This window comes from Salmo salar, chromosome ssa02 (genome assembly GCF_905237065.1).
Source record: "Salmo salar chromosome ssa02, Ssal_v3.1, whole genome shotgun sequence".
In the NCBI taxonomy this organism is placed as follows: domain Eukaryota; kingdom Metazoa; phylum Chordata; class Actinopteri; order Salmoniformes; family Salmonidae; genus Salmo; species Salmo salar.
In genome coordinates, this window is record NC_059443.1 from 89,672,879 (window position 1) to 89,691,007 (window position 18,129).

The following is an 18,129-nucleotide window of genomic DNA, read 5'->3' on the forward strand; positions in this document are numbered from 1 at the left end:
TACGTGTGTGGAGAACGAGACACAGACTAACTGTGAATTGGTCGTCTCGTTCTGTAGCAACAGCTAGTTATTCTAGTCTTCTAGTGAGGTGTCAAAACAACAGGAAATCACTCTAGACACAGTTCCTGTGAAGTAGATCAACGGTTTCCTGGATTGGGGCCAAGCTCCTTTGGCCTGTCTGCCCAGAGGGTGTGTGGTTGCAGACCCACACAAACATACACATAAACTTCTCAACCTTAAAGAGATCCTTCAACACATTAGAAGTCATATCAACTTAAAGAGGTTAACATATATTTTCCCTCACAACATTGTACAGAGATCAACCAGATCCAGCCTGAACTGTGTGATGTAGTATGGAGTTGTAGTTTCTCTAGAGATAAATCAGACCCAGACTGAACTGTGTGATGTAGTAGGGAGTTGTAGTTTCACTAGAGATAAATCAGACCCAGACTGAACTGTGTGATGTAGTAGAGAGTTGTAGTTTCCAACAGGCCAATATTCTACATAGTTTAGCGCATAAAACGTAATTAACTACAATGACCATAATCCATTGCGTGCCTACTTGTCTTGTCTAGCATTTCACTACAATAACATCTGCTGAACACCTGTATGTGACCTATAACATTTGATTTGATTTATGAAGATAATTTGTGGAAAATGTATTTTTCCCCACTCATTCACCCCATCTCTTTACATTGCTTATGCATATATTCGGTGGCCTGACTGCGTCAAATGCCCATCCTGGTAGATCTGAACCTAATGCAGCTTGGAGTGATTGGATGTTTTATATATGTGATGTTTTATATAATATGACTAAATGTGTTTATTTCTGTGTTGCAGGGACAGTCAAGAAAATGGAACAGCAAGGCCACAGAACATGACATAATCAGAGCTGTGGGAGACCACCTCAAGCCCCTGGTAGAGCCGGGGGTGGTGTTTACCACTCCACCACGCCTTCAGCAGGCTGGAAAAGTGGGATTGATCTGGTTGATCCATTTGTTTGTTTCAGTTTTCAGTAGTTGAATCCTTTGATGTATTGTTAACTAAAACATTTTTCATTTTCAACAAATGAACTGGGTTGGTTGAAAAGTGATACTAAACATACATAACATGCACTATTTTGAAATAGTGGGAGATATACTGAATTTATACTGTTTTTCATACCAAGAAAGACCAAGATACGTGTTGCTTTTGCACATATTTGTTGATTGGTCGGTCATTGGGTAATTTGTTTTACAATATGTTCAAACCAAATCAAGCTTTATTTATACAGCACATTTCAGACATGGATGCAACACAATGGCTTCACAGAAGAAATTTTTTTTACAAATATTTATTTTACAAACATCAGAGGATAAAAAAAACACAGGAACAACTGAAAGACTAATGAGCATTCTAAGGAAAATCCATTGATTAAAATATTAAAGAAACGTATGCAACATCCCAAAATACACGCTTGTTTGTTGTTACCCCCATCAAGAAAACCAGAAATGTCCCTTACATAAAAGAGGGAACTAACAGAGTCACTGACAACAACCACAACTAAACAGGTGGGGGTTTTAGGAGGGGCTCTGAAAGACACTATGGGGGTGTCCACTGAAAGTTGACTAGTAACAACAACTGGGACCTAAAAGACACCCACCATGAGACCCACTAAATCTGCCCAAGAAGAGGCAAACAAAAGAAAAACCCACACCAAACTTAAAGACAGGAAGCAAACCAAAAAGGTGTTGACTCTCCACATGTATCAAGCCAACTGGAGCACTGGGCCAGGCACTCTTAAATAGAACCTGGACCAGCTCAGGTAAAACACCTTCCCATATATTCCTTCCCTATATACACAAACATCTCCCACAATAATCATATTACTTGTATTTATTTAAACAAGCAGCTTATAAATTGCACAAGCACCAAAAACGCTGTTGTTTTGACAAGTAGCAATAAATCACTGATATCGATTAGGGTGGAAATCAGGTTGTACATGCTGTTGAAACTAACACAACTAAAAAACACATGGAAATGGGAGACATCTGTTACCTCACTGGTTAGAGGACAACCTCCAGAAGACAGCTACATTTTGGAGTGATGCATTTAAATGTAGGGGTTGGTAAACAAAGGAACACAACACTTATTTGTCATAACTCATCAATATCACGTTGAAATCAATTGTGCGAGAGGAGGGAGATGAGATTGCACGCCCTGTTAAAAGTAACAGCTAAAAACCACATGGAATCTGGGAATTATGTGTACATCACTGGTTAGAGGACAATTTGTAGAAAACAGCTAGCTACATTTTGAAGTGGTGCATTTTGATTCAAGTGGGTCACCAACGTGGTAAGTGTAACACAACTCTTTTTGTGTTAGTCACTTTTTGTTAAATCACATAAATAGTAATCTTTCAATTCAGAGTCTGGATTTTCCCCCTGAGGCTAATATCCATATCATGTTGAAATCAATAGAACAGGGGACAAACGTTTAGGGCTCTACATTGTGACATCATTGAAATACTCCTACTACAATGTTAAAAAATTCTACATTGTGACATTATTACATTGTGACATTATTTCATTGATATCATGAAACAACTCCTTCATGTATGTATTTTCTGATATTTGATCAAAGATCTATTATCAGAGTATCTCTGGTCACAGCTATAAGATTTCTCTCCTGTGTGTCTTCTCTGGTGCACTGTCAGATGGCCAGATTGACCAAAACTTTTCCCACATTGACCACAGCTATAAGGTTTCTCTCCTGTGTGTGTTCTCTGGTGCACTGTCAGATCACTACATTGACCAAAACTCTTCCCACATTGATCACAGCTATAAGATTTCTCTCCTGTGTGTGTTCTCTGGTGTCGAGTCAGATTGCTAGATTCAGTAAAACTTTTCCCACATTGGTCACAGCTATAAGGTTTCTCTCCTGTGTGTGTTCTCTGGTGTCGAGTCAGAATGTTGGATGTAATAAAACTCTTCCCACATTGATCACAACTATAAGGTTTCTCTCCTGTGTGTATTCTCTGGTGCACTGTCAGATCGCTAGATTGACCAAAACTCTTCCCACATTGATCACAGCTATAAAATTTCTCTCCTGTGTGTGTTCTCTGGTGAATTATAATGCCTGATGAGGTGAATCTCTTCCCACAGTCAGAGCAGCAGTGAGTTCTCTTCCCTGTGGATCTCTGCAGGTGTTTCTTGTGTTCTGATCTGGAGAGACTCTTCTCTGCCTCGTCAGCATCATGAGGTTGTTGAGGCTCCCCAGAGGATCCACGATAGTTAAGTATCTCTCCTGTGTGAACAACAAAGTCAGACAGATGGTTAAAGGCCCACAACAGCGGAAATCCACTGTAAAAGGTGATGCCAACAGCGTAGACATGATGTTGTACAACAATTTAAGTCTGTAATGAATGTTACAATTATTTGTCTTAAAAGTTACAATTATTTGTCTTAAAATGAGCAAGAATATTCATATTTTGTCTTGTTTTCACATTAGTAGTAACATCGATGATTGTAGGCTAGAAATAAGTCATTAAAGTTGTTGAAATCCTAAGCAGTGTGCCAGACGACTTTTGGTCTCCAATTTTGGCCCCTTTCTGTGTTTGCTAAAATTGCGGCACGAGGGCGATGCACATGCAATTTAGTTGTAGAAACTCCTCCCTGCTAATGAGGAAACCGATAGTTATGGATGTACTATATCTGGTAATGAGGAAACCACTAGTTATGGATGTAGTATATCTGGTAATGAGGAAACCACTAGTTATGGATGTAGTATATCTGGTAATGAGGAAACCACTAGTTATGGATGTAGTATATCTGGTAATGAGGAAACCACTAGTTATGGATGTAGTATATCTGGTAATGAGGAAACCACTCGTTATGGATGTAGTATATCTGGTAATGAGGAAACCACTAGTTATGGATGTAGTATATCTGGTAATGAGGAAACCACTAGTTATGGATGTAGTTTATCTGCCTGGAGAAAAAATGGTGAGCGAAGATTTTAGTTTATCACAAAGCATTCTGAATATTACAACGCACTATCAGGAGTGCTACTGAAGGAAACTCACATTAAGCTATGTGTCTATTCACTACTTCACCACCGTGGGGGAAAACTCAGGGGAGTTCTCATAGGCTGACAGCAAAAATAGCCTCCATTTACAGGTTGCTTATGAGTGTATTTCACATTACTTTTGGATTATAACTGTAATGCTCATTTGAATCTCCTGTTTAATATGTTTGTGTTATTGTCGCAAATCAACTGCTTTACACTTAAAAAACACTTCAACCAGTAAAATGCTCTTTGGCTAGCTTTAACATCAGCCTGACAATGAGGGTTTGTACACTAAGTGTTTAACAAATTGGCCCATAACTTCACCTAACAATAACATAGACCTACTGTAGGACCCATAACTTCACCTAACAACAACATAGACCTAGGACTATAAATCATTTAATATTTCAGGTGAAACATGGAAACTAAAATGTCTTTGTCATGACATTTCATAACCTGATCACCAGATAATTTTGTGAATAATCCCACTAGGCTACTCTGTAATGTGTTGTCATTCTAAATGTCCTGAATAAAGGAAAATAGCTCTGTGTGTTGTACAATAGCCTATCCATCAAGGAACAGTTCTCTACACATTATGAGCTAAGTATCTCTGTGTCAAAACAGACTAATGAGACCCTGCTGTAAATCAACCAGACAATAACACATTATAAACATCAATTTGTTAGGGATGTTGGATCCAACGTGGAGCACGGCATAACTGTCTTTACCAAAGTAATGAATGAAGAAGCACTTTGGTTGTTGTTGCATGTCATGATGTTTGTCATATGACTGTCATGACGTTGGCCTGTGGGTAAGGTTTATGACCCCCCCCATAAATACCTTTCTCCCTTCCCCTCTCTTACTGACCCTACTGAAGGACTGCTGTCCTGTTAAATATAGAGAGTCTGGGAACATCAAACAAATGGGGTTAAGGTACCACATATTTTGTTAATAAAACCAGTTGGAAATATGCTTGGGAACGTAATGAGTATGTATGTCAGTTCGGTTGTCATCTGAGACATTATGACTGATGACAGGACGACATAAACTGTACCTGGGAAAGTATCCACCCTCTAGTTATCAGAGTCACATGGAATTGTTATGCAATTGAAATGTTTGATATTGAAAATGTTTGTTAGGAGATGAAATGTAATTTTAGCTTCCGAATGAGAGATTTGGGTTTTCATAAGGAAAGTGCCCTGCTCGATCAGTGGCCCAACCCTGTGAAGGGACAGGGGTTATAAACGATGAAACACCTCCCTCCCCCTCTCCACTATATAATCCTTTGACGAAAAGATAACCAGGTGGTTCCAGTACGGGAGGTCTGCAGCCTCTACGTTAGAAGGACACACATGTCAACTAAGCCAACCTCGGCGTGAGCTATGGTATGAACTGGTATGAACTTTGAGCTTATTCACTACAGAAGTGCTACTTCCTAGCCGTTGAGTTAGCAGCGGCCGCTGTAACGTGGGCTAGGAAAGGACGGACGACGGATCCAGTCTAACAACCAGACGAAGATACCACCACGTATCCAATCGACCACCATTGACATTCTTCCGAAAACAGGGAGATCTGTTGGCCAACCCGGCCAGCATCTACGACCAATCTACCGAAGCGCAGCTCAGAGTAAATATTTATTGAATTTTCCTTTTCCAAATGGGCGGTCATTTAGAATGCATAAGATAATGTATTTACGATAGCATAGCTGCTGTTTCTTTGTTCCTAAATCTTCCCACTCTTTCATTCAAGCCCAACCCCCTTTCCTTTGTGTAACCAGCCGTCATATCTGTTCCGTCTACCGGGACGTTTTCTGTATGACATCATTGTATTCTGTGTATTTGTAATTCTGTGTGATTAGTTAGGTATTTAGAAAATAAATAAACCCAATTTTGTATTGCTAATTCAACTTGTTAGCCAGGGTTCGTGAAGATAGCCAAGAACTTACAACTTTCATTATGAGACTGAAAATAAAACAAGGGTTAATATTGACTGCTATCGATGTAAAATATTACAAAGTATTTTAAGAGTTTATTCGGAAGATAACGGCTCTATAAACGTTCTTCCGTGGTGCCCCGACTTTCTAGTTAATTACATTTACATGATTAGCTTAATCAGGTAATATTAATTACAGAGAAATCATGTTATAAGTTAGCATGTCATATCACTTAATCCGGCATAGCCAAAGACACGACATGACTGTCATTCAGAAAATGATTTCCTGGATCATCTGATGATAGTTGAACATGTGACTGTAACTAAACAGCTACAGTATTAAGAATTATGTGTAATTATTGAAGAACCACGTTAATGACAGTATCCATTTGAGTGTCAATAAAGTTAAGGTGACTCTTGGTTAGAACCATTGGATTTAGCAAACTCTGAAATTATTTAGGATTTCTGTGCCAATGAAAACTGTTTCCCAGCGTAACATAAGGAGACACTAAATGTTACATAGATAGAGAGCATTTCAGAGATCTGAATACAAAAAAACTGTCCTAACAGGACAATAACCTAAACCACAAGGCCAAATCTACACTGGAGGAGCTTACCAAGATGACATTGAATGTTCCTGAGTGACCTAGTTACAGTTTGGACTTAAATCGTCTTGAAAGTCTATGGCAAGACTAGAAAATGGCTTTCTAGCAATGATCAACAACCAACTTGACAGAACAGGAAGGATTTTAAAAGAATAATGAATATTCACATAAAGATCAGCCTCCTATTGGATGACATCACGACTTCCCATCAAGCCAACTCCTTGAAGGCCTTACTATGACATCACTCACTCCTTCTAGTTTGCAGTTGTTAAAAAAAAACACAATTTTTCTCAAAACATTTATTTGTTTCCTTTTAGTGTGTTTATACTTTACTGTATTTATATCACTTTTCAACAGGAAAAGTTTAAAAATCCCTGGAGGACGTCATGAACAATTCATACAGTACAAAAACATATTTGAGTGTAGAATGCCCTTTTAAAAATCACACATTAGTTCAACAACTGCAGAGTTTGTGTCCCTGTTTTATAAGATAGTACTCACTGTATTTACTGTTGTTAATCAGATCAATGTCCCTGTTTTATTAGATAGTACTCACTGTATTTACTGTTGTTAATCAGATCAATGTCCCTGTTTTATAAGATAGTACTCACTGTATTTACTGGTGTTAATCAGTTCTCCAGTCTTCTCTTCTTCGTCCTCCTCTAATGTGACAGTAATCTCCCCCTCTTCATCCTTCATTCCAAAAACGTCTTCATCTTCTTTCACTTCATCCTCCACTCCAAAAATGGCATCTTCCTTCTCTTCTTTCACAGTAACATCCTCCTCCTCTTTCACTTTGAACGCGTCTTTCTCTTCTTCTTTCACGGTAACAGCCTCACCCTCTACTTGTTTTTGTATTGTAACAGCCTCCTCTTCCTCCTCCTCTTTCACCAGACCTTCTTTCTCCGTCCAGCAGACCTCATCTTCTTTAACAGAAGGAGAGTAGCTTAGTGAACTCATGGTCGGGGATAACAGCTAGTTAGCATTAGCGACTAGACTAGTGCTAACTTAACCAGCCAGCTAGTTGACTTACAACGTAAATATTACATAAAATGGAGTACTATGTTTAAATCACAGTGGCAATTAAACCACGAAATTGTCCAAACAGCTTGAATGTTCCGACTTTGTTGGCTAGCGAGCTACCGAGGTGGCTGCAGTTGTTGAAGAAGCGTTCCGTCGACTAGATAAAACGTCACACTAGAAACATCGCCTGAAAGACACATATCGCCATCTGCTGTCTGGAGGGAGGAAACGCAGTTGAGGAGGGACAACTATTTTTATTCTTCTTCATTGAATTATATTATTATAAAGCAGTTTAGGGAAACGTTTTTTCCTCTCCATTAAATATTAATATTATATCAACACGTACAAAGAGCAACAAGTGTTGTTTGATTAGTTCAGATTTTATATGAGAATTTAAAACAAACTTAACCTCTACTCCACATCTGTATTTCTGATTCAGTCAAATAACTAGATATCTAAATAAGCACCTAGTTATTGATACCCTTGATAAAGATGAGCAAAAATTACTGTATAAAAGAAATAAACTTTACCCACTACCAGGATATTTTAGCCCAAAACCTGGTTACCTCTCTGCTAGGAGGCTGACACTTGGCCATAAGAGGATCTTCCAGCAAGACACATCAACATCCACAAAGAAATGGTTAATTGGGCACAAAAATCAACATTTTCAATGGCCATCTCAGTCTTCAGACTCATAAAACATTTCAGTGTCATTATCCTCCCAAGGGGAGGGTGCTGGAGTATTGAAAACATGGGTGGCAATAATTCAGACCCCTACCTTTTGAGAATTACATGTTAAATTAAATCTATTTTTCTGAGCAATTGTATTAGTATAAAATAATATAGGACTAGGTATAGGACTAGGTCTATACTGCTCCTACATGGTGTAACAATACATCATGTAGATGTATATAATGAACAGACTAGGTCTATACTGCTCCTACATGGTGTAACAATACATCATGTAGATGTATATAATGAACAGACTAGGTTCTATCCTATTATACTGTATCTTAGTCTATGTATTACTCATCTCATATGTATCTATTCTATTCTACTGTATCTGTCTATGTATTACTCATCTCATATGTATTACTCATCTCATATGTATATACTGTATTCTATACTATTCTACTGTATCTTAGTCTATGTATTACTCATCTCATATGTATATACTGTATTCTATCCTATTCTACTGTATCTGTCTATGTATTACTCATCTCATATGTACAGGGGCGAAAATATGATATCCACTTTGGAGGGGACAATTACATGACATTTTCTGAAGAGCAATTCCTGAGGGGGACACCAAAAGTAGTGCTGTAACACATAGCCTACATTGTAATATGGTAAATGTATATTGAGGAACCAAAGAAATAAGGTGTTTGCCGTACTCCTAACTACCGGTACCCAAAACTACACAACTAATCACAACAGCAATACCATTGCCTTTAACAAATCTTAGTTCAGTCACCAGTTTAAGTTGAGAGTGGGGGTATCCATGGCATTTTCCAATTATGTTCCTATTTTACAAGTCAAAAAAATTGAGAACCTTTCATAATGTTGCCAAACAAAGACTCAACAAACTTACCTGAGACTCCCTGTCTCTGCCAGTCTGTCCCTGCATATCTGTCCCCAACTCTGCTGTCTGTGTGCCATCTGTTGCCTGCTCTGCCTAATGACATCATTGTGAAACATTTCCATTAGAATTTCATTTCTTTCTTATGAACATTTTATCAACTAGTCTTTGAGATATTAGGCTACTAGGGTTCTTACTATGCGTTTTGGTGTATTGAAAAATACTCTGATGTCCGTCTTTTATTTTTCTGCCATTTTTCTACCTGGCTGGCTGGCTACACACACACACAGTGTGTAGGTTATTTACAGTAGGAGATGGGCTTCTATCATCTTCAATCATTCTATTTGGGCTTCGATCTAAAAGGTAGCTAGCAAATGTGAAACGGATTAAAATGACAAGAGTTGACAGCTGTATGAGTTCACCATTTACACAACATATGCTGCAACCTTTTGTAATTTTAATAGTTTGGCTGGCTTCCAACAATAGCTGAATTTGCAAAGCTAGCGAGCACCAATTCAGTTTCAGTGGTGTTTGCTATAATCTTTGCTACCCGGGTTAAATAAAGGTGAAATAAAATAAATAAATAAAAGTTCCCTTGCGACAATTTAGCTTTTGCAACGAGACCATTAAATATATTTAAGACAATGGTAGAAGAGAGTGTAGTTCTGTTCAGTTTGGATTTCAGTTTATCGCTAACCTTATCACAGGGACTTTGAAGTACTAACTTACATCATCTGCATGCTGATTCCATCTTTGACGATGCCACATAAATAGAATAGGTACTAGCTAGCTTAATAGTTAATATTTGCGCGCTAGCTCTGCATATTCAGCTAGTGTGTGTGTGCGCGATTGACTGGATGAACCTCACGGCAGTTACGTGCAAACTAAGGAACTGCCAGTGGATCAAACCATTGTGAGGCAAAGGGCGGGGGGGTCGCAATCTTTTGAAACTTAAAAATGCGCTATTAAGTGTCTATAATCAGCACAATTGCTTTCATTGCGTATTATTAATATTATTTAAATTACATAGATATGTTTCAGTGATATATTGGGGGGGACAAATCATATTTTTCCCAGGATGGGGGGGTCGTGTGTCCCCCGTCCCCCCCGGGATTTCCGCCCCTGCATATGTATATACTGTATTCTATACTATTCTACTGTATTTTAGTCTATGCCACTCTGACATTGCTCGTCCAAATATTTATAAATTCTTAATTCCATTCCTTTACTTTAGATGTGTGTATTTGTTGTGAAGTTGTTACATATTATTGCACTGTTGTCCTTGAGTGGTCCAGCCAGAGGCCGGACTTGAACCCGATCAAACATCTCTGGAGAGACCTGAAAATGGTTGTGCAGCGATGCTCCCCATCCAACCTGACAGAGCTTGAGAGGATCTGCAGAGAAGAATGGAAGAAACTACCCAAAAGGTGTGCCAAGCTTCTAGTGTCATACCCAAGAAGACTCAAGGCTGTAATTGCTGCCAAAGGTGTTTCAACAAAGTACTGAGTTAAGGGTCTGAACACTTATGTAAATGTAGGATGGGCCGTTGTCATCAAACTTCCATGATTAGTAAGAATTAGGGTAGATTTATAGGACTATTGTTTTTATGATTCATACATACTTTCCTAACCCTAAAATGTACCTAAATAATCTACAAGATCAGAGTATTTTTAAATCTACCAGTTGGTGTTGAAACAGAGACGAATGATGACTTTCTTGAATTGATCCCTAGATTCTGACTCTGTGTATTCTATTGAGTCCGTCAACAAAATTAGAATTAAAAGGTATTTAAAGGTACAACATTCTAATTAAAGGTATTACCGTATTTAAAAGAATGGCTTAAGATGAAATGTACTCTAAACCCTATTGAATGAAAACTCCATGACAAAATGTGTTGGCCAACAATTGTGAGGGTTTTCAGCAAGGTATCAACACATGCAGAGTGTGCGGAAGCAAGGCATACATTCCTAAATGGGGATCGGCCCCAGTCTCCTGGTAAAACACCAGAACCCTCACCCTACAGCATTTATGTTCATTTTGAGAAAGTAGCACTACAGTCTCCGGGTAAAAAACTACTTTTGGGTAAAAAAGACGTGACACCTGTCTATGAATTTGAGAGGTTACATTGATGCTCCAGATACTCAACTAGTCTAAAGCAGACCAGTTTTATTGCTTCTTTAATCATAACAACAGTTTTCAGCTGTGCTAACATCATTGCAAAAGGGTTTTCTAATGATCAATTAGCCTTTTAAAATGATAAACTTGGATTAACTAACACAACGTGCCAATGGAACACAGGAGTGATGGTCACTGATAATGGGCCTCTGTACGCCTATGTAGATATTCCATTAATAATCAGCCGTTTCCAGCTACAATAGTCATTTACAACATTAACAATGTCTACACTGTATTTCAGATCAATTTGATGTTATTTTAATGGACAAAAAATTGCTTTCTTTTAAAAACAAGGTTATTTCTAAGTGACCCTAAACTGTTGAACGGTAGTGTACATCTACATCCTCCCATGTCGCTGAACCACTGATCAATAACTCCCTATTACAGGAAAAAACACTATTTCCATTGGTTGTTAGTACTGTACTGACCTCTCGTCCTCTGTCTCTCTCGTACTCTGCCTTGTGTATTTATCTTCAAAATATTCTTATAGTCCAAACATAGAACCAAATAGACTTCCCAAAAATAATATGGCATTTACTTTATTTCACATTTATTTAATCAGATATGTCAATTGAGAACCAATACGCATTTACAATGACAATCTGAATGAAGAAATACTAATATCAATCTATTTAATAATTAACAGGTTTGAAACATCCCAATTATATAGTGAACAACATTTAGGGGTTTACACTTGCATTCAATCAATCTTAAGTTCATAATGAAAACATTTATTTTTACTCTTTTAATCCGATTTTCGACATGATCATGTCTTGAGCTGGAAAAAACATGTAGACCTATTTTTCAGTATGATTTTATTCATACAATATGATTTAATGTAGCATGAACAAAAACACAATTTCTCAATCAAAAACATAAGTCAGAACACAGCCTCTCTATTCTCTCATGTGATTTCAGGTCCTCTGACTGGGAAAATGTCTTTTCACAATGAGAGCAGTGGTATGTCTTCTCCTCCTGTGTATTAGTATGTTGGAAAGGCTTTTCTCCTGTGTGTGTTCTCTCATGCTTTTTCAAGCTCCCTAACCGGGTAAAACCCTTTTCACATCGGGAACATTTGTAAGGCTTTTCTCCTGAGTGTATTCTCTCATGCGCTTTCAGGCTCCCTCGATGGGTAAAACTCTTTTCACAATTGGAACAGTGGTAAGGCTTTTCTCCTGTGTGTATTCTCTCATGCTCCTTCAGGCTCGCATACCATCTAAAATTCCTTCCACAGTGGGAACAGTGATAAGGCTTCTCTCCAGTGTGTCCCCTCTCATGTGTTTTCAGGCTCCCTAACTGAGTAAAACTCTTTACACAGTGGGAACAGTGGTACGGCTTCTCTCCAGAGTGTATTCTCATATGTATTTTCAGGTTCCCTAACCCAGTAAATATCTTTCCACACTGAGAGCAGTGGTAGGTCTTCCTATCTTCTGTGTGTATTTCTTCATGTTGTTTCAGGTACCGTAACTGGGTAAACCTCTTTCCACACTGGGAACATTGGAAACTCTTTTCTCTTGTGTGTGTCCTCTCATGCTCTTTTAGGTTCCCTAACTTGGTAAAACTCTTTCCACAGTGGGAGCATTCGTAAGGGTTTTCTCCTGTATGCGTTCTCTCATGTACTTTCAGGTTCCTTAACCACTTAAAACTCTTTCCACACTGGGAACAGTGGTGTTGTTTCGCTGGTTTGGGCGTCTCTGGGTCTGGTTCCCCTGAAGGAGTCTCCCCGCTGTCAGAGTGACAGTCTGGTCCCTCTCCTACCAAAGACAAACAGAGTATTTAGTTAAATATTAAACAGAGAACTGAATTAAACCTCCATAAAATAAAACTGTCTTCCTGTGAGGCTAGATTCCTCAAAAACCTGAAGTCAGTTTTCAGAACATGACATAATTTAATAAAAACTTGGTGGCGGCCCTAATAATAATAATAATGTAGAACATAAAATCTAATCTTTCTCACATGTTTATAGGCTGAGCAGAGCTCTATAATAGGGAAAGGGAAATACCTAGTCAACTGAATGGATTCAACTGAAAAGTGTGTCCCGTATTTAACCCAACCCCTCTGAATCAGAGAGGTGTGGGGGGCTGCCTTAATAGACATCCACATCATCGGTGCCTGGGGAACAGTGGGTTAACTGACTTGCTCAGGGGCAGAATGACAGCGTTTTTACCTTGTCAGCTCGGGGATTTGATCCAGCAACCCTTCGGTTACTGGCCCAACGCTCCTACCTGCCAGTCTACATAATGTCGTATTTTAGGCTGAGCAGAGCTCTATAATAATAGATAATGTCATGTTTATAGGCTGATCAGAGCTGTATAATAATAGATAATGTCATGTGTATAGGCTGAGCAGAGCTCTATAATAATAGATAATGTCATGTTTATAGGCTGAGCAGAGCTCTATAATAATAGATAATGTTATGTTTATAGGCTGAGCAGAGCTCTATAATAATAGATAATGTCATGTTTATAGGCTGAACAGAGCTCTATAATGATAGATAATGTCATGTTTATAGGCTGATCAGAGCTCTATAATAATAATGTCATGTTTATAGGCTGATCAGAGCTCTATAATAACAGATAATGTCATGTTTATAGGCTGAGTAGAGCTCTATAATAATAGATAATGTCATGTTTATAGGCTGAGCAGAGCTCTATAATAATAGATCATGTTTATAGGCTGAGCAGAGCTCTATAATAATAGATAATGTCATGTTTATAGGCTGATCAGAGCTCTATAATAATAGATAATGTCATGTTTATAGGCTGAGCAGAGCTCTATAATAATAGATCATGTTTATAGGCTGAGCAGAGCTCTATAATAATAGATAATGTCATGTTTATAGGCTGATCAGAGCTCTATAATAATAGATAATGTCATGTTTATAGGCTGAGCAGAACTCTATAATAATAGATAATGTCATGTTTATAGGCTGAGCAGAGCTCTATAATAATAGATCATGTTTATAGGCTGAGCAGAGCTCTATAATAATAGATAATGTCATGTTTATAGGCTGAGCAGAACTCTATAATAATAGATAATGTCATGTTTATAGGCTGAGCAGAGCTCTATAATAATAGATCATGTCATGTTTATAGGCTGAGCAGAGCTCTATAATAATAGATAATGTCATGTTTATAGGCTGAGCAGAGCTCTATAATAATATATATTACTATTTCAGTCAATGTTATAGGCTGCAGTTGATCCATTGTTATTAACGTTTTGTTGGTGGCCCACTTCATCTCTAAAGTAATAATTACCATCTTTTCTAAATGATAATTATTTAGTTTAGCCTTTCCTTGAAATGGCTATTTTGCCCATGTTTTTGTCGACTAACAAACGTTTGCTAATATGTTCAGTCTCCCCAAAACGCTTGTCCTTTTAATATGTTCAGTCTCCCCAAAACACTTGTCCTTTTGCTAATATGTTCAGTCTCCCCAAAACGCTTGTCCTTTTGCTAATATGTTCAGTCTCCCCAAAACGCTTGTCCTTTTGCTAACATGTTCAGTCTCCCCAAAACGCTTGTCCTTTTGCTAATATGTTCAGTCTCCCCAAAGCGCTTGTCCTTTTGCGAATATGTTCAGTCTCCCCATAACACATGTCCTTTTGCTAATATGTTCAGTCTCTCCATAACACGTGTCCTTTTCATGTCAATAATGATTCGTATTTTATGTATTTCTCCAATATTATTTAGAAATCTGCGTTTGCTGGTATACACACTCCACGCAAGGCCTACAATAGACACAAGTCAAAAGTTTCATTTATAACTTGTTTGCCATTCTGTGAGACAATTAAGTTGTGATTTTGAGGTGGGGGGCGGGACTCTGATGGTATACACATGTTACAGTTCAGCAATAAGACCAGAGGAAGTGTGGTATATGGCCAATGTAGCATGGTTAAAGACTGTCCTTATGCACAACGCAATGCAGAGTGCCTGGATACAGAACTTAGCCGTGGTATATTGGCCATATATCACAAACCAGAGGTGGCTTATTGCAATTATAAACCAAAGTAATCAGAACAGTAAAAATACATATTTTGTCATACCCGTGGTATACGGCCTGATAAACCATGGCTGTCAGCCAATCAGCATTCAGGGCTTTAATCACCCATTTTAAAATGTAGCTTTAACATTATATTATAACATAAATTCCTATAGTACAGAACAACATTTTCAAGTATAGAATTTCAGTATACTGCTTTAAAACAACACATTCGTTCAAAACCTTTGGACAGTTAGAGCCCGTTTTTAAGACAGTACTTACTGGTGGTAATCAGATCTCCTGACTCCTCTGTCAATATGACAGTAATCTCTCCCTCTTTCTCCTCCTTCACTCCAAAAACAGCATCCTCCTCTTTCTCTTCCTCCTCTTCTTTTACTGAAACATCCTCCTCTTTCTCTTCCTCCTCTTCTTTTACTGAAACATCCTCCTCTTTCTCTTCCTCCTCTTCTTTTACTGTAACATCCTCCTCCTCTTTCACTGAAACGTCTTTCTCTTCTTCTTTCACTGTAACAGCCTCACCCTCTACTTCTTGTTTAACTGTAACATCCTCCTCTTTCTCTTCCTCCTCTTCTTTTACTGTAACATCCTCCACTTCTTTTACAGTAACATCCTCCTCTTTCACTCTGAACACGTCTTCCTCTTCTTTCACTGTAACAGCCTCTCCCTCTACTTCTTGTTTTACTGTGACATCCTCCTCTTCCTTCTCCTCTTTCACGACAATGTTCAGCCCCAGAGCTTCTTTCTCCGTCCAACAGACCTCTTCTTTAGCAGGCGAGGAATACAGCAGTGAGCTCATGGTCGGGGATGTTAGCTAGCTAGCTAGTTAGCATGAGCGACTAGTTTAGTGCTAGGCTAACTTATCAAGCCAGCTAGTTGACTAACAATGTACCTATAACATTTAAATGGGGGCAATTAACTAGATGTCAGAAGTATATTTAAAACACAGAGGCAAATATGCACAGAAACAGTCTAAATGTTTCGGCTGTTGGCTACCAAGGTGGCTGACTCGTTGTTGTTGATCCGTTCCGTCCACTAGATTATACGTCACGCTCGCAGCGTCGCCTGAAAGACGCACATCGTCGTCTGCTGACTGGAGGGAAACGCAGTTATGATTGTTTTTTTTGTTGCACACAAATGTATTTTTCATTCCTTTCATGAAATAATAATATTATATTGAGACGTTCAAATAGAGCACTGCATATTTTAAGTGAGAATTTAAAACATACTGTCATTCACATCTGTATTTAAGGCAGTTTCATATTCATTCATTAATTTGGTCACTGCGCTCAATGCAATGGCACTTACAAATGTAGATCCTTCAAACACCCCCAAACAGGGAAACAGATCCCAATCACAGGTGTTATCAGGTGCACCACTAAGGCAGTTATTTATCTTTTCATTTGTCCTTGTGGTAAAATCTTTTTGGAAGCGAACCCCTTGATTTCGTCCCTACATTATATCGGCATCGAACACGTCACCCTCCCTAGGAGAGGGGGTGACCTCGACAATTTATTGTTAAAAACAAGAGGCTGCCTGGATCTTTAATTTAAAGACCTTTGCTCCCGTCTGTCTCAACGTAGCCATTATTGGAATATTGCTATTCATTGTAAATGTTTCTAGGTCTATGTAGCCAAATTGTATCTATGACCGTATGCTATCCATTTATGTTTGTATATGTTCTATTTATATCTGTAAATTAAAAAATGATATCAGGCCACACTCAGACATGATTACAGACACATGTGTGTGTCCTTTGACACAATATAAACCAGTTACCTGCAGTGTTTGTCATTATACCGTGATGAAGACAGCTTGTCTGTGAAAACGTTGGTTATTAGGTTATTAAATGATTGCATCTGAGCTCCTAGAGTGTGAGGTTCTCCTTTTCTTTTTCAGGCCACCGGGGTCTGACAACTTGGATGGAAAAATTACTGAGGATAATAGAGGACGACATCGCCACTCCTATTTGCCATATGTTCAATATAAGCCTACTAGAAAGTGAGGAAACCCTACCTTGTCACAACACAACTGATTGGCTCAAATGCATTAAGGAAAGAAATTTCACAAATTAACTTTTAATTATTATTTGTTCTGTGACAAATGGTGAATTAGTTATTGATTTATACCACTTTTAAATGGCATTTTATAGATTTTGATATTTCTATTTTTGTTTAAAAAAGGTTGTAAAAGTATGGAATTTTAAATGGAATTTTATAGATTATCATTATTAATATAGATAATTTTTATTCAAAACAAAGGTTGTAAAAGTATGCTAGACATTTATAGAATAAATCATACCTAGTTTGATGTTTTTGTGACAAACAATGAATTAGTTATTGATTTTTACAATTTTAAATGGCTTTTGGCCAATGTCTGTTGAATGTCTGAATGTGTGAATATAAATCCAACTTTACCTCGGTCTTAACTTTCATTGTCTAGGTCTCATTTTTAGCCATCTTATTCATTGCTATAACCAGGACATTGTGATTAGGAAACTATGAGAACCACACAAAGTCCAGGGGGTGATCAAACTCTACCACTAAGGGTCAGTTTAGTTGGAGCAACGTAAGACAGTCTCGTGTTCCAATTGTATGTTTCAGTACCATGAATTGTTCCTGTTCACACTGAGGTGAAGAGCGGAATAATGGAAGGAATGAATCCCAGCCTGACCCTCATCACCTGTGGAAGGCGGGACTTCCAGCCAGGAGCGGATTTCATTGGCCTTTTCAGGTGTGATTTTAGATCCTTCAACCGAAGTCGCGACTCC

At 38.2% G+C, this 18,129-nt stretch overlaps 1 long non-coding RNA gene across 1 annotated transcript; it reads right to left on the minus strand.

Moving 5' to 3' along the window:
- Nucleotides 1-11,884: 11,884 nt before the first annotated feature.
- Nucleotides 11,885-15,692, minus strand: LOC123732802 (uncharacterized). The gene is made up of 2 exons (XR_006763417.1): nucleotides 15,624-15,692; nucleotides 11,885-13,115 (listed from the first exon to the last, which is right to left on the minus strand). It is a non-coding gene; the product is annotated as an uncharacterized lncRNA (long non-coding RNA).
- Between the last annotated feature and the right edge of the window lie 2,437 nt (nucleotides 15,693-18,129).